The sequence below is a fragment of the Argiope bruennichi genome, chromosome 8, assembly GCF_947563725.1.
Source record: "Argiope bruennichi chromosome 8, qqArgBrue1.1, whole genome shotgun sequence".
Taxonomy (NCBI): domain Eukaryota; kingdom Metazoa; phylum Arthropoda; class Arachnida; order Araneae; family Araneidae; genus Argiope; species Argiope bruennichi.
The window spans coordinates 41110430-41137771 of NC_079158.1; the positions used below are offsets into that span (position 1 = coordinate 41110430).

General features: G+C 29.9%; 1 long non-coding RNA gene across 1 annotated transcript in view; it reads left to right on the forward strand.

Moving 5' to 3' along the window:
* The window catches only part of LOC129980866 (uncharacterized), a 65626-nt gene that overhangs the window by 2156 nt on the left and 36128 nt on the right, over positions 1-27342 (forward strand). The gene's annotated exons all lie outside the window — the stretch shown is intronic.

Genomic DNA, 27342 nt, shown 5'->3' on the forward strand with positions numbered 1-27342 from the left:
TGCTTAAAGTAATGTCACATTTTCAGTACTGTCAGATTGCTTAAAGTAATGTCACATTTTCAGTACTGTCAGATTGCTTAAAGTAATGTCACATTTTCAGTACTGTCAGATTGCTTAAAGTAATGTCACATTTTCAGTACTGTCAGATTGCTTAAAGTAATGTCACATTTTCAGTACTGTCAGATTGCTTAAAGTAATGTCACATTTTCAGTACTGTCAGACTGCTTAAAGTAATGTCACATTTTCAGTACTGTCAGACTGCTTAAAGTAATGTCACATTTTCAGTACTGTCAGAGTGCTTAAAGTAATGTCACATTTTCAGTACTGTCAGAGTGCTTAAAGTAATGTCACATTTTCAGTACTGTCAGAGTGCTTAAAGTAATGTCACGTTTTCAGTACTGTCAGATTGCTTAAAGTAATGTCACGTTTTCAGTACTGTCAGATTGCTTAAAGTAATGTCACGTTTTCAGTACTGTCAGATTGCTTAAAGTAATGTCACGTTTTCAGTACTGTCAGATTGCTTAAAGTAATGTCACGTTTTCAGTACTGTCAGATTGCTTAAAGTAATGTCACGTTTTCAGTACTGTCAGATTGCTTAAAGTAATGTCACGTTTTCAGTACTGTCAGATTGCTTAAAGTAATGTCACGTTTTCAGTACTGTCAGATTGCTTAAAGTAATGTCACGTTTTCAGTACTGTCAGATTGCTTAAAGTAATGTCACATTTTCAGTACTGTCAGATTGCTTAAAGTAATGTCACATTTTCAGTACTGTCAGATTGCTTAAAGTAATGTCACATTTTCAGTACTGTCAGATTGCTTAAAGTAATGTCACATTTTCAGTACTGTCAGATTGCTTAAAGTAATGTCACATTTTCAGTACTGTCAGATTGCTTAAAGTAATGTCACATTTTCAGTACTGTCAGATTGCTTAAAGTAATGTCACATTTTCAGTACTGTCAGATTGCTTAAAGTAATGTCACATTTTCAGTACTGTCAGATTGCTTAAAGTAATGTCACATTTTCAGTACTGTCAGATTGCTTAAAGTAATGTCACGTTTTCAGTACTGTCAGATTGCTTAAAGTAATGTCACATTTTCAGTACTGTCAGATTGCTTAAAGTAATGTCACGTTTTCAGTACTGTCAGATTGCTTAAAGTAATGTCACATTTTCAGTACTGTCAGATTGCTTAAAGTAATGTCACATTTTCAGTACTGTCAGATTGCTTAAAGTAATGTCACATTTTCAGTACTGTCAGATTGCTTAAAGTAATGTCACATTTTCAGTACTGTCAGATTGCTTAAAGTAATGTCACATTTTCAGTACTGTCAGATTGCTTAAAGTAATGTCACATTTTCAGTACTGTCAGATTGCTTAAAGTAATGTCACATTTTCAGTACTGTCAGATTGCTTAAAGTAATGTCACATTTTCAGTACTGTCAGATTGCTTAAAGTAATGTCACATTTTCAGTACTGTCAGATTGCTTAAAGTAATGTCACATTTTCAGTACTGTCAGATTGCTTAAAGTAATGTCACATTTTCAGTACTGTCAGATTGCTTAAAGTAATGTCACATTTTCAGTACTGTCAGATTGCTTAAAGTAATGTCACATTTTCAGTACTGTCAGATTGCTTAAAGTAATGTCACATTTTCAGTACTGTCAGATTGCTTAAAGTAATGTCACATTTTCAGTACTGTCAGATTGCTTAAAGTAATGTCACATTTTCAGTACTGTCAGATTGCTTAAAGTAATGTCACATTTTCAGTACTGTCAGATTGCTTAAAGTAATGTCACATTTTCAGTACTGTCAGATTGCTTAAAGTAATGTCACATTTTCAGTACTGTCAGATTGCTTAAAGTAATGTCACATTTTCAGTACTGTCAGATTGCTTAAAGTAATGTCACATTTTCAGTACTGTCAGATTGCTTAAAGTAATGTCACATTTTCAGTACTGTCAGATTGCTTAAAGTAATGTCACATTTTCAGTACTGTCAGATTGCTTAAAGTAATGTCACATTTTCAGTACTGTCAGATTGCTTAAAGTAATGTCACATTTTCAGTACTGTCAGATTGCTTAAAGTAATGTCACATTTTCAGTACTGTCAGATTGCTTAAAGTAATGTCACATTTTCAGTACTGTCAGATTGCTTAAAGTAATGTCACATTTTCAGTACTGTCAGATTGCTTAAAGTAATGTCACATTTTCAGTACTGTCAGATTGCTTAAAGTAATGTCACATTTTCAGTACTGTCAGATTGCTTAAAGTAATGTCACATTTTCAGTACTGTCAGATTGCTTAAAGTAATGTCACATTTTCAGTACTGTCAGATTGCTTAAAGTAATGTCACATTTTCAGTACTGTCAGATTGCTTAAAGTAATGTCACATTTTCAGTACTGTCAGATTGCTTAAAGTAATGTCACATTTTCAGTACTGTCAGATTGCTTAAAGTAATGTCACATTTTCAGTACTGTCAGATTGCTTAAAGTAATGTCACATTTTCAGTACTGTCAGATTGCTTAAAGTAATGTCACATTTTCAGTACTGTCAGATTGCTTAAAGTAATGTCACATTTTCAGTACTGTCAGATTGCTTAAAGTAATGTCACATTTTCAGTACTGTCAGATTGCTTAAAGTAATGTCACATTTTCAGTACTGTCAGATTGCTTAAAGTAATGTCACATTTTCAGTAATGTCACGTTGTTTTGAGGATGTATCTAAAAACAACCAGTTGTTATACGCTTTCAAAGCAGGAATTATTTTGTTTTGGTTATAATTGAAAGGAATAGAAACCGTCTCTGAAATTCATCAATAAAAGGAAAAAATGATCAATTAAGAATATTGTTTGCAATATCGAACGTATTTGTTGCATATTTATTTTCAAAAGTTAATGAATTAAATTCTATAAAGAATTCAGTATTTCAATTATGTTAGTGCACAGAACTAAATAAGCATATGCTAAGGTTCAGGTAAGATTTCCGAATTCTGATAAGCTGGAAGAATGACTAGTTTTTTCCGCCGGATCAAAACTATTATATCTGGGGAGGGGAATAAGAATCAAAAAATAAAACACAAAAGTTTGGACTCTTGTTAAATGTTCCGCATTTCGTGATTGGGATAGACATTTAAAAAGATTTCATGTATATTCATACAATGATATCAACAATTATCCTTGATCCACATAACTATGGCATTCAATTCGTATGAGACGATTCCATACGAATTCATTACGGTTTCATTTACTATGTTTATCGTATCAGTATGTATTTATCATTTTCTATATTATTTTTATAAAATAAAATATGTATTTGTAATGCATTTTATCAAATTTGTAGTAGGACTGGTGCACTATCTTTTTGGTGAACGTTTCACGTATCAAACCAAAGGAACAGCAAATGTTTTAAAGATCTTAACCAGTGAATCATTTATGTATCCAAATAATAGTATACCCTTTATTAGTTTGTTATAAAAAGGAGTTATCTTTTATTTTATGTGCGTTGTGTTTTTTATATTTTTCGCTTAGTAAAATATCAAAAACACATCTTATTCTTTATCATTATTACAATCCTATATCATTATTAGTTTCCGCCTCTGTAATCATTAACACTAATGGGTAGTCTTCATCCTCAAATTTTGTTATTATTTTGAAACTTATTTTTTTATCAACATAGTTTATTATGTTTAAATGAGAATTATTGTTTATTGACTATATAGCTAATTTCTTTGTATGAAAATTCTTTTTTTAATGATATGATTGTGAATCTTATATGGGATGATTGCACTAATTACTACACCTGCTGAAATTGGGTTTATAAACTTGACTCCGTCCTTTTCTTAATTACAAAAAGACTCTTGTTGGCTATAAAAATTAAAGGTCGGTTTATTCAGAATTTTTTTTTACAGAAACAGCTTATTTCTATTTTTTGTACAACAATCTAATTGTTAAAAGTTTTTTTTTTTTTGTTCACCGTATCGCCAAACTTTTTCCATCAGTCAGAGAAAAGATGTAAAAAGAATTGGAATGATAACAATAGGGGTCCAACAGAAAGTTTAATAGAGTGGAGATCACTGTGCATTGCTCTCATCAACAGAAATCAATGTTCATACTTTCCTAAACTATTATCTTACAAAAATGATTTTCTTATAATTAGAAGTTTAAAAAATTACTTTTTTAATGATACCCATTTAATTTCCTCACTACTTTATTTAAAATTTTAATGTTTTATTCTATTTCTTTTAATCACTTTCTATTTTATTTCATAATAAGTATGCTTTCTAAATTTTTTTGGATGTGCAGTAATTTATTATAGACTGACGCAACTAAATTCCTGTATTTCAGCCCAACAAATAAGATTAGAAAAATCAGTTTCATATTATTTGGTTAGCAGACTAAAAAGTTAACACTTTGGCCAATAAAAAAAGCATTTTTTTTTTTTAATTATCCAGCTACATACTTTCAGATTTCTTCAGTTGAAGTTATTCGATGTTTCTCATGAATAAAGCTTATGCGATTAATCATTTTTTTCTCTTCAAATTTGCGGTTTTTATTCGTTTCTTTTCTTTACAAATTAATTTTTTTGTACAGTTTGTTTTAATTGGCAGGTTTTCTTTAAATATTTTTTGAAGACAGGAGAAACGCAAATCTTTTTTTTCTTGTTAAAGCAAATAGTTGTTTTCGAATATATTGAAATTTCGCGTGCTCAATTTTAATTAATAGTAATCATCAATTAGGAGGCCTTTTCATAATTAATCTCATTTAATGAGGAAAATGTATCTAAAAATACCAAAGTGTATTATAAGTTTTTCTAATGCATATTTAAGGTGTGAATATTAAACAACAATACGTATTTTTGTGCATTCAACATCCTAAATTATGTTTAAAAAAAAAGATAAAGGAATTCTTTATTGACTAATTTTTGTTTCATCATTAATGTCCTAAAAGTAATAAAAAAATATTTGTATCAAAAATATTGAACTATGGATCACGAGATGTATGACAGCTTTTTTTCAATTAGCATATATCACTTATATAACCATTGTCTATTACATGACTACAAAATATACTGATCTCGTGAAAATCTTTCGTTACCAGATTCTATTAACAACAAAAATCATATTTGTTATGGCATCGAACTGTGGTACTTGCGTAGAAATTATTTTCCAGCCACCTGCAGTGATCATCTGTTTATCAGAAATATTAGTGTTTAGTTGCAATATTAAATTGGAATCCTTTGTTTATGGTTCCTTCCAAAAAGTTTTTTTTTAATATCGGATTGTATTAGACATAAAGTCTTCTTAATTCAATAGCCTCTCTAATTTAGTGAATTTCCATATTTTATTGCCATTAAGTTGTCCAGGTAATCTGTTTTAGAGAGATTCCTATTGGAAGACTACATATTACAATGGTTTTCATGATAAGACTGGGAAAATTACTTCAGTTCTTTACCGACCATGGTTCCTAAAACCTAAAATCCTCCTTCTTTCAAAATTTTATATATGAGTATAACGATTTGCCCATATTTTGTGAACAGGGCAACTGGAAAATTGTGTTTGCATTTTAAGTGGCTTGTAATATGTTATTAAAAATGTAAAAATCACAGAGAAATTCGTAAATGGTCCATCTATCTCAATTGGGTGGAAATGGTGGGAGGTTGAAAGTTTCATTTCGTTATAACTATCTTAGTATTGAAAATAAAGAAATAAATTCATGTAGTCAAATTAGAGCCTCATTAAGACAAACAACTTTTGTATTTGAATTTTTTCGATAACTGTAATATCTTATAAATTGTGGACTGAAAAGTGATTTCCAAGCCCTAATATTGACTCTTTCTGATATCAATAATTTATATTGCCAAATAGTAACTTAGATATAAAGGAATCTACCTTTGCCTTCCAGCTTGCCGAGAGGAATTATTTTTAAAATTCCACATTGTACGTACTGGTATTTTAATTTCTTTTTCTTATTCTTCATGAAGAATGCTCTCTGATAATGTAAATTGTCTTTGTTCATTAGCTTTCAGTAATGCGCTTAAATATTTGATGAAGCAGTAAAAATGATTTCTATTTCAATTCAACACTGAAATCTATATTTGAAATTAAATAATATTAAAAAGCAAAAATAAAAAATCCAGGAAAATTGTATGGCGATTAAATTTATGCCATTAATAAATCTTGAATTTTAAAATGCTAGAATTTTTTTGTGATGTAATATCCTCTAAGGTACACATATTCATACTTTAAAGCATATGTACAAAAATTGGTAACTTTAGGCCAAATAGGCGGCACTGCATGGCACCAATATACTCGCACATTCTCCTTCATTATTTGCATAAATGTGCAGATTTTTCTCTAATTACGATAGCTTTTTTTTCTAACTAAGTCATAAGTCGGATATTTATTTTTCAATATTATTTTCATTCAAAGAGAATAAAAAAAATGATACATAAAACTCAAAAATTCAATTATTGTAAGTATAATTATTACGCAACTTTTCCACTTACTATCATTTAAAAAAATGCAACCTAAAATTATGTTCTGTTTTGAAGTCTATGGCATTTATTTTCTTGGTCGTAAATACTGGCCAAATTGAATTTCATGGCTCGCAAATCGAGAAGAACTAGCTTTAGTACCAATATAGTTAAGAATTTTATTTGTAGTGCTATGTCATGTTTACGAAATTAATTTTGTTATTCTGAGATGAAGATGAAGATGGAGCTTCGAAGATTATAATGATTGCTAGTTATCTAAGGACATGTAAATAATGGTTTTTGACATATTCTTTAAGATATGCTTTATGCAAGATTAATTGGCATTTTGGCCATTGATTTTGAATTTCATATGTGAATCGGTACTAATGGATTTAGCAGGTTTCATATTACAACTTATAAGACTAATTGTTTAATCAAAATTTTATAACAAATTTTCAATAATCAAATATAAGAACTTGTAAATTATAATAACTTGTATAAAAATTATATATTATAAAATGTTGTTATAATAAATTATAATAACTTGTATAGCACCTTGCTAGGGAAATGGACCAAGACTAGGGTAATACAGTTTGTAGTTTAAATTCATTGAATTTATAGAGTCTGAATTTTACAACTATTTCAGAACCGTAATACTATAATTATAGCATTAAGTTATTGAAAGCGACCATCTATATTATAACATTTAAATAATTATTAAAATTATGAAATTTAATTGTTTAATTGATAATTATATTCAGGAAACTTAATTTATTAATAAATATAAAAAACTATAATCAAGCCATAAAGGTATTAATAAATGAAATATATTTATAGTGATATTTTAAATGACTTGAAGTTTATATATATGAACTGATAAGAGTTACTCTGCTGAATATCCAAAACTTAAGAAAAGTAATATGGTATTCATATTTAATGAAGTTGTTGAAAAATCTGATATAAGTTCCTGCTATCGTTGTATTTCTCTATATCTTCAGATTATTGTGATTTTTCCCTTATATTATTCTATTACTATTAAATATGCTCTTCCTTGTGTAATGTGAATTCGTCCGATTTCCCTAAGCTATGTTTTAGAAAACACATTTATTATGTTTTTAAATTTAGTAGATAGAAAACCGGAAACAAAATGCTGGCATTCAAAGCTTTAAAATATTATATTTTCACAGCCTTCAAAATTTAATACTTCTCAAAACAAGATTATCTTAAAATATTTAACAATGCTTTAAATTAATCTCGTTACCCATCCTTTAAACTTTTAGACAAGAAAGACTTTTCGGCGTTTCCAACATAAACACCCCCCCCCAAAAAAAAAATCGACAGAGCACCTAAGGCATCAAGTTACTAAATATATAAAATAGAGAACTGTTTCAAAAAAGATTAAAAACGATTTACTATAAAACCGCTTTTTGACATTTCCCGCAGAAAAAGAGAATCTTTTTATAGAGAATTTGAAACGGAAAATCCCTCTTGGTATTCCTAGACAGCACCTGTGGTAAGCATTTGATGTAAAGCCAATCCCGGCAAGGAGAAAAAGATAGGAAACAAGGAAAAAAAAGGAAACTCCAAACCACATTTCAAATAAGGACAAGAAATATATATTAAGAGAAGGGAAAAAAAGTAACCGAGTGACAAATACAGCATCTAGACCAGACGTGGCAGTGGAAAAAATGGACGTTCCCCTAGCTTTCCGTGTGTACCGGGGCTTGTTATGGTGCGCCCCATCACTCTTGATAGACGCATGCCTCCAAAGAGATGTGCGGGTTGGGAGCGATCAGCGCCGGGCTTGACCGATTCTGCATGTTTTATGAAGGGAGACATTTTTGCCCACAGTAGATTTGAAGCAAGTGTAAAAGGCTTTGAGCTGAACACATAGAGAAAATAGTTTAAATGACTGGTTTAATTGAACCAATGCAAAATTAAGTTGACTCATAACTTTTTTAAAAATCTGGATTAAAGCATTAATTGATGTTGAAAAAAAGAAATTTTAATAAAAAGTGCTATTTGGATACTTTTTATTGAATTCTTTTCTGTAAAAACCTTTGCATTAATTCAAAAAATGTGTAAATAAAAAAGCATTTCAATTACAAAAAAAAAAAAAATAGCTGTAATGTTTTGATGGATTTTAACGCTTCACTTTTCTCTGAGTCTAAAGGCAACATTATTTTTGTTTCTTTTATATATTTGTGAGCACGGTAAGTAATAATTGTAATTGCGAAGAAGAACCAAAGAAAATGATAGAATTCTTAACAACAAATATATAAATTTAGTCAGATTATAGATGCATCTCACTTATCGAAAGTTTTTCTGTTTATCCAAGTGCAAATAAAGGTGATATATGAAATACCTATTTAGTTTTTCCCATAAAATTTTGCATATGCATAAAAAAGAAATTCTTTAGCATTAAAACTGTGTTTATTTATCTAATTTTAAACTTAATCTGCCTATAAGTAGACTGTAGATTTTATCCATGTTTATATACTAAGATGACAAAAGTCAAAGGATAGGAATATTTAAATATACAGATAGTGGCAGTATACATTTGTATTCAAGTGAAAAATCTCCGATATGATTATGGCCGCACGACGGTAATTATAATTAAAGAATTCAATATTCTGAGATCCACAGTATCTAAAGTGTGCCGAGAATGCCTAAATTCAAGTATAATTTCCCACCATGAGCAAAGTAGTGGCTGACCGCCTTGTACTTAATGACTGGGACCAGCGACGTGAGTATAGAATTGTCAGTGTTAACAGAGAAGCAACACGGGTAAAAATAACCTTAGGAATTAATGTGAGATGTACGACGGACGAATCTGTTAGGACAGTATGACGAAATTTGGCTTTAAAGGGATGTGGCATCAGAAGACTAATTTGTGTGCCTTTACTAAGCACGACATCACTTTCAGTGCTTCTCTTGGTCTCGTGAACCTACCGGTTTAATCCTCGACGACTGGAAAGCCGTGGATTGGTCAGATGAGTCAAGATTTTTATTGATAATAGCTGATGGTAGAGTTCGAGTTTGACCCAAACCCCACGAAGATGGACCCAAGTAGTCAGCAAGGAACTATGCAAGCTGGTGGTGTCTCCATAATGGTGTCGATTGTGTTTACATAGAATAGAATGGGTATTCTGATCCAACTGACCCTATAATTGACAAATAGTCAGCTATTTGGAGTCCACTTGCAATTATTCATGGACTTCATGTACCAAAACAAATGGAATTTTTTTATGGATGACAATGTACATGTATCTGTGCTTCAACTCTTCATGATTGTTTAAAACAACATTTTTGTCGATTCTAGTAAATAGTTTGGCCACCTAGATCTACCATGGAATATTTATGTAACAATTAAGAGGTCAGTTTGTGCTCAAAGTCCTGTACATTGCTTTATCACAGAACTGTGAGGAACGCAGTTGGTCAATTGGAAGAATCTTCTCTTAATGAGGATATGAATTTAAAGCTTGCATGATATAATTAGAAATAAATGAATAAAAGCCTATGGAACTGCATAATTTTTCTTACATGATCTCATTTTTTCCTAAAAGCCTTCCAAAAGCCTAAGATTTGAAAATAAGCAGATATAACATTAATTAAGGATAACTTAACAAAGAATTGAATTTAAAAAACGTTGAGAAATTTTTATCGAAGATTCATTACTTATAGCTTTTTTCTGAAATGTTTAATGTAAAAAAAGTTTTTCAAAAAACCGTGCTCGAAATTTTAATTTTGTCCTTTTAATTTTTTGCGTAATTTAGAGAAGAAATTCCTTTGATTAAATAAATGTACATTTTGATTATAACTAGGACTATTTAGTTAGACAACTTATAATTTTAATCTCTGGCTAAGTAATAAGGGCTACTCAATATGGATCTGAATTTTTCATCCAAGTAATAGAAAGCCTAACACCGACAAATTTAGCATGCATTTACTTTCTCACACGACTTAGTGTTACTATAATTGGAGTCCCAAACACATAACCCTCGCATCTTTTGGCAAACTACTGCAGCTAATGCAGTTTAAGATGAGAACTCGTAGTAAACCTTTACCTCAAACAGAATAGTCGGTAGGACTATTCGAATGTATTTAAAAGTAGCATATATTATATGAAAATGATTAATACTGGTACCCGATATTCTATTTAATAAGTCTTTAATTAAAGCAACGTTTATCGAATTCCATAAAACTTTTGCCATTCGACCATAAGTAATATGAGTCATTTCCGAGTCAACGAGTAGTTTCAATTCTATCAATTCATCCTAGATGTATTGCTAAAAAAACGTATATCAGACGGATGTATCAGTTTTTGGATAATTATCATCTGCATTGATAATATTTAATATTAATTTTAATCCTATCTCAAATATTAATTTTAATTTATAATTTAACATATATTTTTTAACCTCAAAATCTACATTATTTCAGCTTCTAAAAGTTTGATCTTATAAACAGACGGTGCCTTCGAAATATATAAATATATTCTCCTTCAGTTTGCCTGTTTGTATTATTTTTATATTGTGGCGGATTAGGATGAGCGAGGATAGAACCTGGGACCTTGTGGTTCACAGCCCAGTAACATGACCATGATGCAAAAGCAATTGCTCGGGTAGCGCAGTTCTTAACTGGCTTATATGCTATTCACTACAATATCATCGTTCTCGGTCTGAATTTGTAAATAAAAATTATGAAAAGATTAATTAGAAAATTGCAGCTTAATTCCACAATTAACTTGTTTGTCCACTTTGATAAATTCAAAAATTCTTATTCTTGGCTCAATTAATTAATTTGTTCCAAAAAAGAAATTTCCAGGCGTAATTTCGAATTTCTATGCTGAACTAAATTTATTTAATGGCATTTCTTTGTATGGATAATGTCATTATTTATGAAATTTAATATTACTGTCATTTTTTAGACATTCACATAATTTTATGCATGCCTTTCAGCGATACATTGAAGCATATGGCCAGAGGAAGATCACCACTGGGAAATCATTGTTTTTAAACTAAGAGATAATTCAATATCTTGCTACGACCGTTATTTGCTATTGATTAACCTCAGTGACCAATATTAAGTTAATAATAGTAGATAAATAAATACATATTGCAATTTTTCCAGATAGTTAAATTGTTATATTCGAAATATGTCTATAAAATTCCAATTGATTTCATCGCACAGTCTTGCTTACAGCGCTAGAGTTCTGAAAAATTAATAGAACAGCGTGCCAAGGACATTATTTTATTAACATTAGACTTTGTCAGACTCGTAATGTGATTTATCATGGAAGAACTCTTTACATTATTTAACCCTATCATGTATAGGTATTGCAAAGAAATTGTGAAGAACAATGTTCATGGAACCATAATATCGTAAAACGATTTATTTACTACCTTTAGAGATTTTTGGAACTATTTAATGATCCTCCGAATGAATTTTAATTTGTATTGTATTTACATCTAGGTACAGGTAAATAGAAAGAAATGCCAAGTTTCCTTCGAATGCTGAGAATAGAAGGAAATATTTTTTAAACTTCAGTACTGTACCGTATTTTCAAAATACTTAAGTAGTCTCCAATATTATTCAATTCTTGGAATTTGCAAGTTAGATTTACATATCTTGACTTGCACATTATTTTCTAAATATTTCTATCCCTCATACTTCAAGAGGTAGTAAAATGCCAACATCAAGATAAGAATATTCAAGGATGGAAATTTGATTTACCAACAATTCATTATGCATAAGAATCAGTTGCATCTTAAATCCAATACATCTTTCCTCTAGTTTCCTGTGCAAGTTTAGAAAGATGAGAGAATTAGTTATCAGCTGAGATGTCGTCTTTGTCATTTGAAGAGCTTTCGCCTGGGACACCTCTGAACAAAGAATGAGAAGCTTTCAGCACGGTGGTTGATTCTCGCCATCCTGATGGATGCATAAAGGGCAGGGTCTGTTACTTCCTATTGATGACTAGGCGTGCTTCTCACGGGAAGGGTTCTGCCTTGACTTGTGATGGACCTTAGGACTTAAACATAGTTTCACCAGTGTTGCTTGTGGAAATCCAGTCATTCATATTTTTCCGTGTGCATTCTGGCGGGTCGGAGTAGCCTTTTAAGGTGTATGTAAACACTTGACACTTCGAAAATCGTTCAAAATACCGAATATATTTTTTATTGCTTAATAATGTTCTCCGATTCTTTAACTTTCAAACAATACCAAGATGTCGTCAATATTCGAAATATTTCTCGAGTTAAAATTATTTTTCTTGAGGGCCTTTCATTAAAAACTCTAATTACGGTTTTTTTTTAAAACTCATTTTATGAAAAATTATATTTTCCCACTATATTGCTTCATTCAAACAATCATAACTCAACAAAAAATTTACCAAATACAATTATTTATATATCACAATCTGTATGAAATAGAGGATGTTTTGTGTTTCAATCAAAGTAATATTTATAGAAATAAATTTTTTACAGCTATTTATATGTTAAAATTACAGAAAAAATCTCGCTTTTTCTATTCATCGTTGATGAAATAATTGTTAAAAAAAACTATACATTTTTATAACTTGTTTGAGGCAGACAGCATGAAGACTAATATTAGGCATAATTTCCAACTAGAATTGTGTGTCTGTACAAATTAGAATTTAAGATATCATGTTTCAAAAAATAGGCTAATTAGCTCATTTAATATTATTTTATTAATTAATAATTAGTGTAATATGGTTTTTTCTCACCTGCAATGAGTTTAAACATATATTAATGACCTACTGTGAATAAACTGGATTTTTAAAGTTAAAATTTAAAAAAAAGTCTTCTAGTGTGTACGTACACTTTAAAGTTGTCAGCCGATGAATATGAGATCAGTTCTTCGTACAGCTTAAATCATTCTTCGTTTTAAGGCATCCTATGGGATTTTAGAGTTAGATAATTAATCTGCCAGCTTCACTCTGGACAAAATCTTCAGAATATCTCTGTTACTCAAGTTTCGAGAAGTAGCTTTTTGATAAGATGTGGAGACTGGGGTGTCTCAACCTTGAGAAATGAGTGTGGCACCAATTCATTGTGCATGTGAATCAATTGCCATTTAATTTAATACTTTCTCCTACTAGTTTGATGAGGACAGGTAGAGGAGAGAGTACTTATTATTCATTTAAGTACCACTCTCATCCTCTGACGATGGTGCAAAATTACGAGGTTTTCTCGAAAATAGGTATAGCATTGCTTCAAAATGCAGATTCATGCAGCTCACAAACTAAACATACTACAGAAAAAAAGTTCGAATTGCTGTTAGCCCTTAAAATGTTCGAACAATCCATCAACTACCTATCAATTCTCTAATTATATTTTTAAGCCAAATCTCAATCAATATCATGACAAAAAAAAATAACGCTTCTTCTTTCAGCTGGTTAAATGATTTGTAATCGTTATTTCAGAAGATTCCTTATTCTTTTCCTAAGCTGAAAAATATCCTTTTATTGCACCAAAATAGCAATCATTATGCATTTTAATCTCAAATTCTCATTTTAAGCAATATTTACTGTAAGATACGCTTAAAAAATATTTCATTATACTCATCTTCATTATAAGTTTGATCTTTCTCTACAAGCTCTGCTTGTTCCTAACTAACACTATTATGCATAACTTAATTTTAAAATGTTAAAGTGAAATATATGTTCATATAATATTTGTAATAGTTAATGATTAATCATCTAGTACATTTACTAGTATTTTTCAGTCAAAAAAATCTATACAATTTTTGAATTAGTGTATTTTTAATTACTGTGCTGCTTATCTTAAAATTTATTTTTAGTTTTAAGAAATTGGATATTTTCAGATGTGGCATTTTAATACTTGCTTCCTTAAGACTGCACCTCAACTAATTTCTTTTTACATTTTCAATAAAAAATTAATTTCTTTTCTCTAGAGTTTAGTTTCTTCCAGGAACTGTTAAAAAAATAAAGTGCTTTAATGATAAAATGCTACTATGTTTAACTCAATTCAAAAAGAAATGAATTGTTTACTGCGTTTATATTTTTATATACATTTTTAAAAATCTTTGAAATTATTAATACTTAAAGACGTGATTGAAATTTAATCTATAATAGTATAATACTTAATTAAAATTCCGTCTGAAAATATTGCATAAATGCATAATTTGATGCTTGCGATAAGAAATCTGTATATGAAACTACACTGTGCGTCCATTGGCTGCTTTAGTTTCATTTTTTCATGGATTATAAAGTATATGACAGAGTTAATTAAAAATTCAAAGCACAAAGGTATACAGCCCTTACATAAAGCAAATGAAGTAATTAATAAATTATGGATATTGAGTGCAGTGAGGGCACAGCTTTTCCGTTAAAATGCTTTTCTTTCATGCACATAAAGAAAGTTAAATTAATGAAACGGGACAATTACTTAGAATGCTTTTATCAGTTGCAAATTATAAAAATAATAATCAAACACATGTCATTACTAATTACTTTTCAGCAATAATATCTCGCAAATTGCAGAGAATCTTGAATTAAACAACAGAATGCTTTTATGGACGATGAAGAAAATTTTCCATTTTTGAACCACCTATCTTTATTATTTTTTTCCCTTTATCTTTCTCAAATAGCATTACATTTAATGCAAAATGCGCCGGTAAGAATATTTTCGTATAATGCATCTTATCGCAAATAGGAAAAAAAAATCTAAAAGCTTTCAAAAACTTTTCCTGCAAATCATTTGGCGTTTTAGATTTTATCGGCGAAAAAATTGAATTAGAAATATCTTCTTGAAAACTCAAGCAGAAAACTTTTAAGAGAAATAATTTTATATCAAAAGCTCTTTTCGGCGTACAATTCCGCCTCTTAATGTAGACGAGAAAAGTAAATCAATTTGCCCAAATAACAGACGAGAGCTTTTCGAACGACATCTCCCATCACTTTTGATTACGTGTCCAAATATGTCGGAGGTGTGCGTTTTGTTCTTTTTTTTTTCTTTTTGAGTTCTTACCTATGCGTTTTTATTCCTAGAAAGAAAGGATGGGGAAAAAAATGTTCGAAGTATGGGGATGTATTCGATATCTGAGCTGTCAGGTGCTTCTGTCATTGGGGTTCCTGGTACCATTGCCAGCGAAGCGAAGGGAATAGTTGCAAGAGGGAGATTCGGTCTGTGCAATTCCAGACGATACTGATTGTTTTTTATGTGCAGGAAAGGAGAAATAGTTCTTGGTGCGTGTAACTTACTTTTTGACTCGATACCTGTTTAAGAAATGGAAGAAACTTTTTGCGGGTTTATTTTATATAAATAGTAGTACGTGAAAAAACTTCATGACTAATATAATTACATTCAAATGTTTCAATATGTTCATAAATTATTTGAAAATAAGTTTTAGAACGAATAGTTTTGAAGTAGTTTAATTTTCATATTCTTATTGCTGTTAATTTATTTTTTAAGCAAATTCAAAAATGGGAAAATATAAGAGTTGTAAAAGTTTGTTTTTGAGTTGGAATCTGTAAGGTTATGAAGTAATTGAAAATTAAAGTTTGTAGAAATATTTTATAGCTTTATATTTTTTGTAAATGCCAGTTTCAATTTCCATGTAAACTTAAAATTTGAAAAAGAGTAAAAATTTTGACCAGAAAGGGTATGAGGAAAAATATAGCAGGATTTAAGATCAATATCGATTTAAGAAAAAAATATGATTTTTGAAATAATGGTAAAGATTTTGAATATGGGATATTTTTTAATAATAAGACAATCTTTTTCAAAGAAAAATAATTTTAGAATTTTATATCTAATTTGAATTGTATTTCCTTTTGGTTGAGAAATATTTCTTGGGAGTGCCTGTTGTGAATTGAATGTGTGAATCTGATTCACATTACATCTGACCTAATATCCTCTCGTTGGTACTGGGGTCGTGTTGTCCTCGTCTTTTGACCTTGGTTCAAAGTTACGATATTCGTCTCAACATAACCCTTGTGATGGGATCAAACGGGATATTAAGATAAATTAACTAATTTAAATATCTTGAACTTCGAAATTGATTTTGCCATATTAATTTACGTAATTGAGAAAAACAAATCAGCAGGAACGTTCTGTCCTCAATTTTCTGTAGCAATCAACGGCTTCTTTTCTCTTCTGCTATTGGTCCCTGCACCTTCTGAATGTGTAGAGGATGCAGGAGTTTGAGTAAGATGGCGGCGAATTTCTAAATTGCGAATAGGGATTGGTATAAACACAAACTATATAGGCATGTGCATTATAACTCTAAAATATATAACGTCAAATAATCGTAGCTAAACATGCTACGGAAAACTACCAATATGATATGCCACGGCACCAAATGAACCATTGAACTCGTGCCTCCTCTCTTTCTCACGAAAACAGCAGTATAGCTTTTCTTCTTCGTCTCACCAGATGGCGAAGTTATAACATAACTTTCATCGATTTCGTCTAAATTTCTGTTGAAGTTTATAAGCTTGAAATTAATGTTTCATATCAAATTTTCTATGTCTTATTTAATGCATTTTTTCAGTTATTGTGTTCACAGATAGATATATACATACAATTGCAAAAATGTCTTTCTTTTGATAAGGTGGAAAGAGACTTGAAGAGGTTTGAATTGTGGAGTTCGGAGTAAAATCCAATATTCAGTTTAAATATATTGACAATTTCTATACTTTGTATATTTCATGCAAGAAAAAGTAAAAAATAGTTTATTATAAGAATGTAAACAATATTTACATGAAAAAATTATTTGTAAACTATTTTATATCCAGATATAAAAGCTTTCGAGTATAATAGCAACAACAAAATTTTTTTGATGATTAACCTTCTGTTAATTTTTGTATTATTAGAACCTATTTTATTTGAATACAGTTATGAAAATATTAAGTTATCTGTATAAAAATGTCGAGGTATTTTAAAAATTCAAAAACTTTCAGGAGACTTTAGATAAGAATGAGATTTTCTTTTCAAACACTCGTATAAGAAGCTCCAACTTCAAATAAAAACTGATTTTTCGAAACAATCTTAAAGTTTCTGCTGGTTAATCTGTTTTTCTGCTACCTATTGTTTTCTTCTACCTATTTTTCTTCTTAAGAATTATTCTCCTGTTTAGAAACAGATCATAAAAACATATTTGAAAACTTTAAAACAATGCAGGATTATAATATAATACTCTACCAGCAAACCAACTGAAGAAGAGAATCGTAGTTAACTTCCGAACTAATGAAGTATTTGATGACTTGTTCGTAGATAATCATCTCGTTTAACAATTCCCAAAGCACATTAAACTCTAAGCTCTATGCCTTACAATTAATAATTGTCTTCGATTCCACTTTAAGCGCTCCACGTTTCGATGTATACGTTAAACATTGCCCAACAATAGCGATCCAATTAGACTTCCACTTGATTCTAATTCCTCGTCGTTTCGGGACTCATCGACCAATCTCGTTGATGCTCGGCGAATGTAAACGCAACTTTACGAGGATCTACTTGGTTCAACAGGCTAAATCCTGACAAACAGCATAATTGATGCCCAGAGTATATATCCATTCGAGGCACGAAATATTAGCAGCAAATTGTTCAGACCAAGATCTACATTGGTGGTCCCGATTTGCACGTCAATGTTGATCATCAGGTTTATAGATTATGAACCTTTTGGTTAATTTAGTAAGGCTGAAGTGATGTATTTACACGTCAGGCTTGAAAACATCAGAAGCTGGGTTATCTGCAAGTGTCTAGCTGTATTACGGAAATGATAATTGTTAGAGGATGAAATTACACAACTGAGGTTAATCCGTAACTAATGTTGGGTGTAATTATATAAATTGTGCGTTTATTATTTCAAGAACGAATAAGTCCCGATTAGACTAAGTAGGCACTGGAAATTTTGTAAACTTATTCTGGGAATTTTTAAGGAAATTTTAAAAAATGTGATGAGCAAGCCATTTCAGAATTATGAGTTGATTCACTACAATTACAAATTATCATTTATTAGCATAAGATATATTTCAATATCTTTACAAAGTTTACCGAAATCGTGGAGAGATGATAAAATTGCTTTGGGGCATTTTCCGTTTTTTCCGTTAATAGTTCAAGAACACTATGAAGAGAATGAAATGTTGAATTCTATAAATCTTGGGGATCTTTTTTTTATTTATACCACAGAGTTAATATTGGGTTTTATTATTATTATATTAGGAAAATTTCATTTATTTATAACTTAAAGCTAGTATTTTTTGATATATCTTCTCATATGGCCATATGTTAGCTTCACTAATTGATAATTCTTACTTGAAATCTTGCTTATAGAATTGAGATCTTTTGGAATGTTCCCTTCTGTTTATAAGTGTCCAGCTTGTTTTAATCATCGTGTAATTAATCAATTTACACCATATACTATATAAAAAAATTGCTACGTAAGTAAAATTAGTCAATGTAAAGGAGAGTGCATGCAATGTGTGTATTTAGTTGCCTTGATGTCTATCTTGTTGATTGAAGAATTGGCTTTCATAATTGTCAAACAATTAATAAGGAATGCACTCATTTACAACTGCACCTTGTTATTAAATGCAATTGAAAAATGGGAATTTAATGGAATGAATTTACTACAAATTATTTCCGTAAATGAATTATCGTGTATATTAAAAAAAGTACCTGAAAGTGAAAACTTCGCTTTGTAGGTGCTTTTTTTTTTGGCAAATCTTGTTTTTAAAATGTTATTTGTACGACATTTTAACTGGTTAACACAATAATCGCATTGTTACAGTTCCATCTGAGCCGAACGCATTCGGATAATGTCATATACATGCTATCTCACAAATTTTGAGGTAGTAGAAGGTTATCACCCTATGGAAACTATGAAAGTGCCACAAAGTTTTCGAGATGGTGCGATATGACAGCGTGAGAGCAGATAGAAAAATGTATAATAAGGCATTTTTCATAACTAATATTTCGTTATAAAGTGTGTGTGTGTGTGTGTGTGTGTGTGTGTGTGTGTGTGTGTGCGCGCGCAATCGTGTTTTTTTCAGAAAGGACACCTATATAGATAAACTTTAAAAAACAAAACCTTATCGAAATATAAAATTTGATCCAAATCGTTAGAACCACTCCTTGGATACATGAAATATATATATATAATATATAATATGTATGTAATGATATTTTAATTCGAATTTCAATTTAATTAATTTCCAAGATTTTATCTTAATTTAGCCCATAGTAACTTCATTCTAAAAATATTCTCTGATTTCGTGATGTAATTCCACTTTCTGTTTAATTTCTTTGTAAAAATAATGCGTCATCAGTACTACGTATCAAATGAAAGTGATACTTCCGTTGTCCTTGCCATAGGTCATCATATGTATTCCATCGGCACGTGGCCGGAAATCTCATCTTATATAAGACTAGTGATCATTTGTTCGTCCCTTTTTAGCTTCTACTTTTCAAAAATAACATTACATATTATTTAGCCAACAGGATTCGAAATCCATTACATATATAGTATACAAGAATTGTTCATTTAAAGTTATAAGATGAAAGTGAAAGTCCGGTTAATGCTCAACGAAAAAAAACTTTCTTTTAAATGTAATATTAGTAAAACAGCCATTTGAATGATTTATTAAAACAATGAAATAAATTTGAATTTCATTAAAAAAAGACTTTGTTAGAGGTTTGAGTATTAAATTAAATTAAAAACATTTATTGAAACTAGAGAAAAAAAATTGTTGGGGAATTAAATTATCATATTTTATTTCCTTAATTCTTCGATGGTGTAAGGATCAATTTTGTGAGATAACGTCTTTGGAAGATAAAGCTGAAAAAAATCTTAATTTTTAATTAACACATTTTAATTATCTCTTGAATTTTGCAAAGTTGACAGTGACTTTTTTTCTTGTTTTGAAGAACACGTGTACTAAATTTTCTCAAAATCTGGCAAAAACAGTAGGTTTTGAATTTAAAATACCCTGCATCGAATCTGTAAATGAATAGTTATCTTTTATATTTATTAAGAGATGGATAGAGAATTATTTATTAGTATATAATTTTATTAGAGTTCTGACTTATTAGCAGTAAATTCTATTCTTGTTTTATAAGGTTAGTTTCTCTTTTTCTTTTTTTTCCAAATATAAGTCAGTAAATTAACTAAAAAAAAACTAGAGTAACAAGAACTATAAATCAACGAGCATTAACTGAACAAAAAAATTTTTAAATCATATTCTAGATCTTCGTTTGCTAACACTACTTCCCAACTGTAAAATAATAGCTATTATCAGTCTGTCCAAATGAAATATAGCATTGAGTTTCTGATTAGGCTAACCATAAAGCCCCATTGTTTAGAAAGAATTGCTATTATATAACTGCAGTAAACAAGAAAACTTTTCCTTCTTTTATTAAAGACATTCATTGTTCAAATCTTGGTCATTAATGAATCGCAAAGAATAAACTACTATTACTCAGACAAGCGTCCTGTGTAGCTGTTTTTTTTTTATTTTTTTTGTCTCGACTGGCCTTTGTTTTCTATTATATTTTATTGTTTAGAGCGTCCTTTTTCTTTTGTTTGCAGTTTAATCTGTCTGTCTGGAGAATGGAGGAATGGAAACTTTGCGAAATCTGGCGACTTCTTACATTTCCGCGTCAGAGCGCGTGGCGGAAATTGCGTTCGCTTGCGGTGGAAATGACGTATTTCCGGAAACGAGATTGAAACAAAACTTTTTATTCGTATTTTGATGAAGAGACAGAAGTCATTTCCGAGGAAAATTTCTGATTTGACGAAAATCGTAGGGATTTTTTTTTTCTTTTTTTGAGAGGTGGGTGGAATAGTCTGGTCTTGTGATGCTTGAGGAGGTAAAGAGCTATACTGTTTTATTTGTTAAAATAAAATATTTGGAAATGTTGACATCCAATTTTATTCTTTTATAAAATAATTCTATTTAGTATAACTGTATAAAATGCCTTTCGTGTAGTAAATTTTAAATCCCTCGTCTATTTTCTTGAATTCAAATCCTCCTTTCATTAATTATAAAAGTTATAAAAATTATATTTACTCAAAAAACATCACACAACAATAATAAGATTCTACTACGTTTTATTGGAAAAAATTACCTGCCCTGATAAATGGGTTTATGTTGCCAATTATGAAAGAAAAAATATTTAAGCATATTAGGGTGATAACCTCGACAGCCGATCCAGTGACACAATGGATACTGTCTGCGAATATTACAGATTTATAATGGAAAAGATATTGCGTTATTACATTACTTATTCGCATTATAGTTAGTTATTTTTAACCTTTTTTTTATGTCTGCATCATAAACTTTACTCTCATCATATTAGCATAAAAAATCTTAATTATAAATTTAAATTAGATTTTAAATGTCCTTTTAAATGAAAATGAACCTTAGAAAAATTAAATTTCCTTTCTTTTTGTTATTTCTGATATTTTAGATTATGATCTTTTTTTGCAAATTTTTGTATTCCCATTTATGGTTTATTCAATTCATTCATTTACTGGACAAAAATGGATTAATAAAATATTCTGCAAAATTTTAGATTTAAATTATAAGATATCCTTTTTCTTTCTCTGTAAACTGCCTCATACATTCATCTTCAAATTTAATGTGACTGTAACCTATTTTATTTTTCAATTAAAAAAAAAGTATTTGCAAATATTTCTACAGGAAATATAATATAGCTAAAATGAATTCATTATATTTTGCTCTTCAATAAATTGTACCAAGATATTTTTACATAATTTATAATATAAAAATAAGAAATAAAGATTTATTTATACTTTTAATCAGCCACTGATATTTTTATTGATTAAAATGTGTGAATATCTAGATGCCACTCAATAATTGTGGAACTTTGCAAATAAATATATGGAATGAATCCTATTTTATATCTTTAGCAAAATCTTTTCTTTATTAGTTTGCTACGGGGACACTAAAAAAATGCAATCTTGGCATCAAAATAAGTTATCAGAAGTAATCAGTATGTCTCCGAAATAAACGCCCTGGTATATTTCCGTGTCTCCACAACCAAAATCCAAAAAGGAGAATATAATAAATAAATGTTTGGGAAAGGTAGAAACATTTTAAAGTACCGAGAAATTAATTACATTTCTGTATGCAGTTTATCAAAAAGAATAAAGATTAATGAATTTTTTTTGTTGTCTTAAATAAATCGAGCCCTTTTATAACATGGATGCAATGGAATTTCATTAAATTATAAATATGATATTAAATTTAATCTATCAATAAGGGATATTTCGTTCTTAACCTCACATTTCGCCATTTCATTACTTTAAATGTTGGTAATTTTAATTAGTTGATTAACTGCATTTCCGATATAATAGCACAAGTTTTAATGAAATATTGAGAAAGGATTGCCTTGACTGATAAAATTCAAAATTTGGCATACATTTACAATTTTAATTTCAAGAATTTTTTTTTAATTGTCGTATTTATATGTGCAAACAGAAACAGGCAAAAAAAATTATTTTTTGAAAATTACAATATTTTTTTCAAACTATGTACTTACTTTATACATATATATTTTATTCATTGCATAAATATATAAAATAACATATATTTATGCAATTCTACTGAAAAAAGAAAGAGCAAATTTAAAATATTTATTTCTAATGGACTACAATAGGCATTTCAACCATTCGGGTAATGCCGACAAAAAGGGCACTTTTGCTTGTTCACGAAAAAAAAAAAAAAAAAAAAAAGATTGCATGCTGCAGCGTGCTAACTGGGAATCCATTGTTAAAACACATAGTGCATTTCTCTATCATTTCAATAAAGAGACGCCTCATCATAATAAATTTACAGTGATAAGAGATATTCTGAGATATTTCTGTTCATGCTGTGACGTAACCCTCTTTGTAAGAGTTCATAAAAGGCAGCTTTTATGTATTCCCTATGGGTGTTCATCAAAATTTACAGTATCCAATCTTTTCAAAACATCGTTCAATAACAGGGGCCACTTAATGGACTTCTGATGCAAGAAATTAACTTCTGATTCGATCTTTATTGCATTACAAAAGGAGGAATGCATAAAATATTCCTGTTTTCTCTATTAATCTTTGTATTGCATGCGTCTCTATTTATTGCCATTCATTAAAAACTAATATTTCAAATCTGTTCCTTGTTTTAGAAACAACCCTTTACAACAGACAATTTATCAAACCATACCTGTATATTTTTCAATCCAATGAATTCCAGTGGTTTGTTTTCACCAAGAATTAAATAACTTACTTCTACGATACTTATTAATTAAAACTTCGATTTCCTCAAAATCGATTTCTTTTGCCGGGATATCATTAGTAAAACAAGTCGAATTCCAGCAGTAGCATCATTTCAGAAGTTTCAAACGGTTCGCCAGCAGATACTACAGCCGTTTTCGATAATTCCTCCACGGTCCAAATTACCCCGTTAATGTTCCTTCTAGGGTTATTACCGAAGCATTAAACGGCACTACGACAGCAATGACCGTTGCCGATGCAAAAATGACGCGCTAATGCCCAAACTTTCAGTCTTGCCACACTTTGATTTATTTCGAAGTCTTGCTAAATATCCGAATAACTGGATTTCGTAAAGGTGGGCCATAAAGTAAAATGCTCCATAACTCATTTGGGCGCTAATTAAGGCTTCCGTACACATACCGAATGCGTACACTTCATTTATCAAGAGTTAACGAGAACCGAATTTTAGTGGTCCTTATCTCCCACGTGACTGCTAATGGGGCAGCTGATAGGATGAGATGGATTTCGGTGGGATCGACTGATTGGCATATTAAAGGGGAGATGAGAATCCGGAGAACCGTGAAAGGTGGCCAGTGAAAGATGCATGACATGTGAGCGGGACAAATCCCCTTCGTTAGAATCCCCTGGTGTATTGTCAGAGGATGTTCGAGGGTTATAGACGGCTTGAGATAAATTTACTTAACTCGGTGATGGATTATTTGTTGAGTATTTGGAAGGTAGAATAGATGTCTCTTTTGCAAGATGCACGGGTAGAAAGGTTTATATTTAATCGTTCTTGAATAAGAAGTACCATTTTCTGGAAAATTATATGTTTAGAAACAGCAAGATTAAGAAGATCCCATTATATGTTACAGAGTACATATATAATGATATTTTAACTCTAATTTCAATTTAATTAATTTCCTAAGTTTTATCTTAATTTAGCCCATAGTAAATTGATTCTAAAATATTCTCTTATTTCGTGATCCAATTCCACTTTCTCTATTTAATTAATTCAAGAGAAACTTTATAAAATTGCTGAATCGGCTAAACGACGACACATTCTCATGCCTCGCTTGAAGGGATATGAAAATGTTCAGTAAGCACATTCTTTTTAAAAGATCCCTGTGTTTCCCTTACTTGTGATTGACATGTTTCTGAAATCCCCATCAGAATTTTATTAACATATTAGCACTATGAAAAAATATTTTCCCTGTGAAAATCTCAGGTTATATAAGACGAGGGATAATTTATTTTATTTTTTCACTTCTGCTTTGGTGCTGCGCTGTAGCGGACGTGCCTTGTCCGCGTCTCTGCTTGTAAATAACTATGCTTTCCCGGAATGAACATTAAAATTAATTTAAAAGTGTAAAAAGTCTTTTCACTGTCTTCGAAACTGCATTCTGCTTCACATAAAATAATGCTTTATAATATATATATGTATACACGTTCTAGTATACAAAGTATGCATAAAAAAATTCTATAATCATCAAAAAAATCAATTACAAGATTTCGAACGGTCTTCCGATTTTAGACCTTTTTGAATATATAAATAAATTTTCAAATCGAGTATGTCTGTCCACTGCCCGTTGAGCTTCTGTAACGACAGTAACTTGAAAACTTATTCATTTACAGGTTTGAAATTTCGTATATGGTACCAAATTTATAACTTTCTCTCTGTGTCTATGAATAGGAATATAATAAGTCTAAAACCACATGCACAATATTTTTTTATCTTTAATATTATTTGATTTTAATGTTAATTATTTTACCTATTTCAACAATAATTATGTCTTAAAATTCAATATTTATCTGGTTGGGGATATGTCAATATTCCCAAATATGAAACATTGCTCTTTTGGTCTGGTCAAGGAAACACTACTTGATCGTGGTTAAAGATAATGTCAATTCAAACTTTTAAACCCAATTTTTTTTCTTTCCAAAAGAAAAATCTTAGTAATATTAAGAAACATTTTGAGGAAAAAAGTTCTTTCTTATTATTTGCTTTTCAGTAATGGAATCAGATAAATATTTTTATTTAGCCCAGTAAGCATTTCTTTGAAAAGCAACAAGCTAAATTGAGAAGTTGGTCTTTGTATTAAATAAACTTCCTAATTGTATCACCAGTTGCTATCATAGACTAAAGTAGTCAAATTTACAATCAGTCAAAAGAGCAACACTCCCCCTTTTCTTTCAAATAGTTCAAGCTATCATATGAGTTAGCAAAAAATATTGATATTTCACTCCATGTCTAGATATTATGCCATTTTAATCATCATGAAAATGAGATGTTTAATAAATTACGCTACCAACACAGCATTATCCAGACTTATTATTTTTATATGTAAAAATAAAAATACGATATCAAATCTAAAAAAAATCCATGCGATTTATAAATGTATGATATTAAAATTAAAAAAATTCTGCATCAGATGATTGCACGGAACAAAAGTAATCCAGTGAGCTCCAAATGCCATTGGTATGCATTTAAGAACATAATTTAATAATAAGGAATAAGAAATGTCGCAAGATTGTAATTAAGTAAGCAGTAATTCATTTTTATTATTTATTTTAAGTTTATACATTACTAAATTTATACATTAGTTCAACTAGGGTGGTCTTCTCGACACTTTCTCGCATATTCCTTAATGAAGTTATTCATCTCATCATTCCAGCATAAAATCGTGGACGTTTGGTAAGACCGTGAAGCTATGAGAGTTCGATATATTTTTATTTTCAGAGTTCAGTACAAGACAGTTGCTTGAATAGTAACTTAAATAATATACAATTCTCTTAAATAATATACAAGTACGCTTGCTCTCTTGTATATTATATAAGCTTGGGATCTTTGGCGTTTAATGCACTAAATACAATTAATGCAAAATTGTCAGGAAATAGAATATGTATTTTGGATATTTTTTTCCGAAAGTCTAAAATAAAAATCTGAAAAAGTACGACTATTGTTGCAACCGGCCTAAGATTTCATTTTTTTATGTCATTGCTTTATGAAATTATCGATCTTACGAGCATGCAAAAGTGCAGGCCAACAGATGGCCAATAATCTTAAGACTTAGTTTCAAGTATATTGCATATCTACAATTTCGACGATAATTTCTGCTCCGTTTTTTTCACTTTATTCTTTCCGCTTTATAGTTCTCCTCTTAACCCTTTCTAGGGCAGTGGGAAGTATGCTTCCCTCGAAATTTATTAATATTTGTATAAAATTATGTAGGTTGGCATAAGTTTTGACATTTTTTTTAGTAAGTCAAACTTAGATGCTTCAGTTCTTTATCTCAGACAAAATGATGTGTCTTGATTTCTCACTTAATTATTAATTATCCAAATTAATTAATCAAATTAAATTTATCTAATAAGCTAAATGAATCCCTTTTCTTATTCTAATTTCAAGCCTAAAAATATTTTAACATAATATGACTAGAAAAAAAAATGACCTTTTAAAGGGTTAACTTCTATTTGAGTAGCAGAATAGACCGATTCCTTTGAAAAGATTCCATTCAAATTCTTTTAGAAATTTATAAATATTGGGTAAATATCAATTATAAATTTCATACATCTAGATCAAAGCGTCTTTCTAAAGATAAACTGTATATACAGA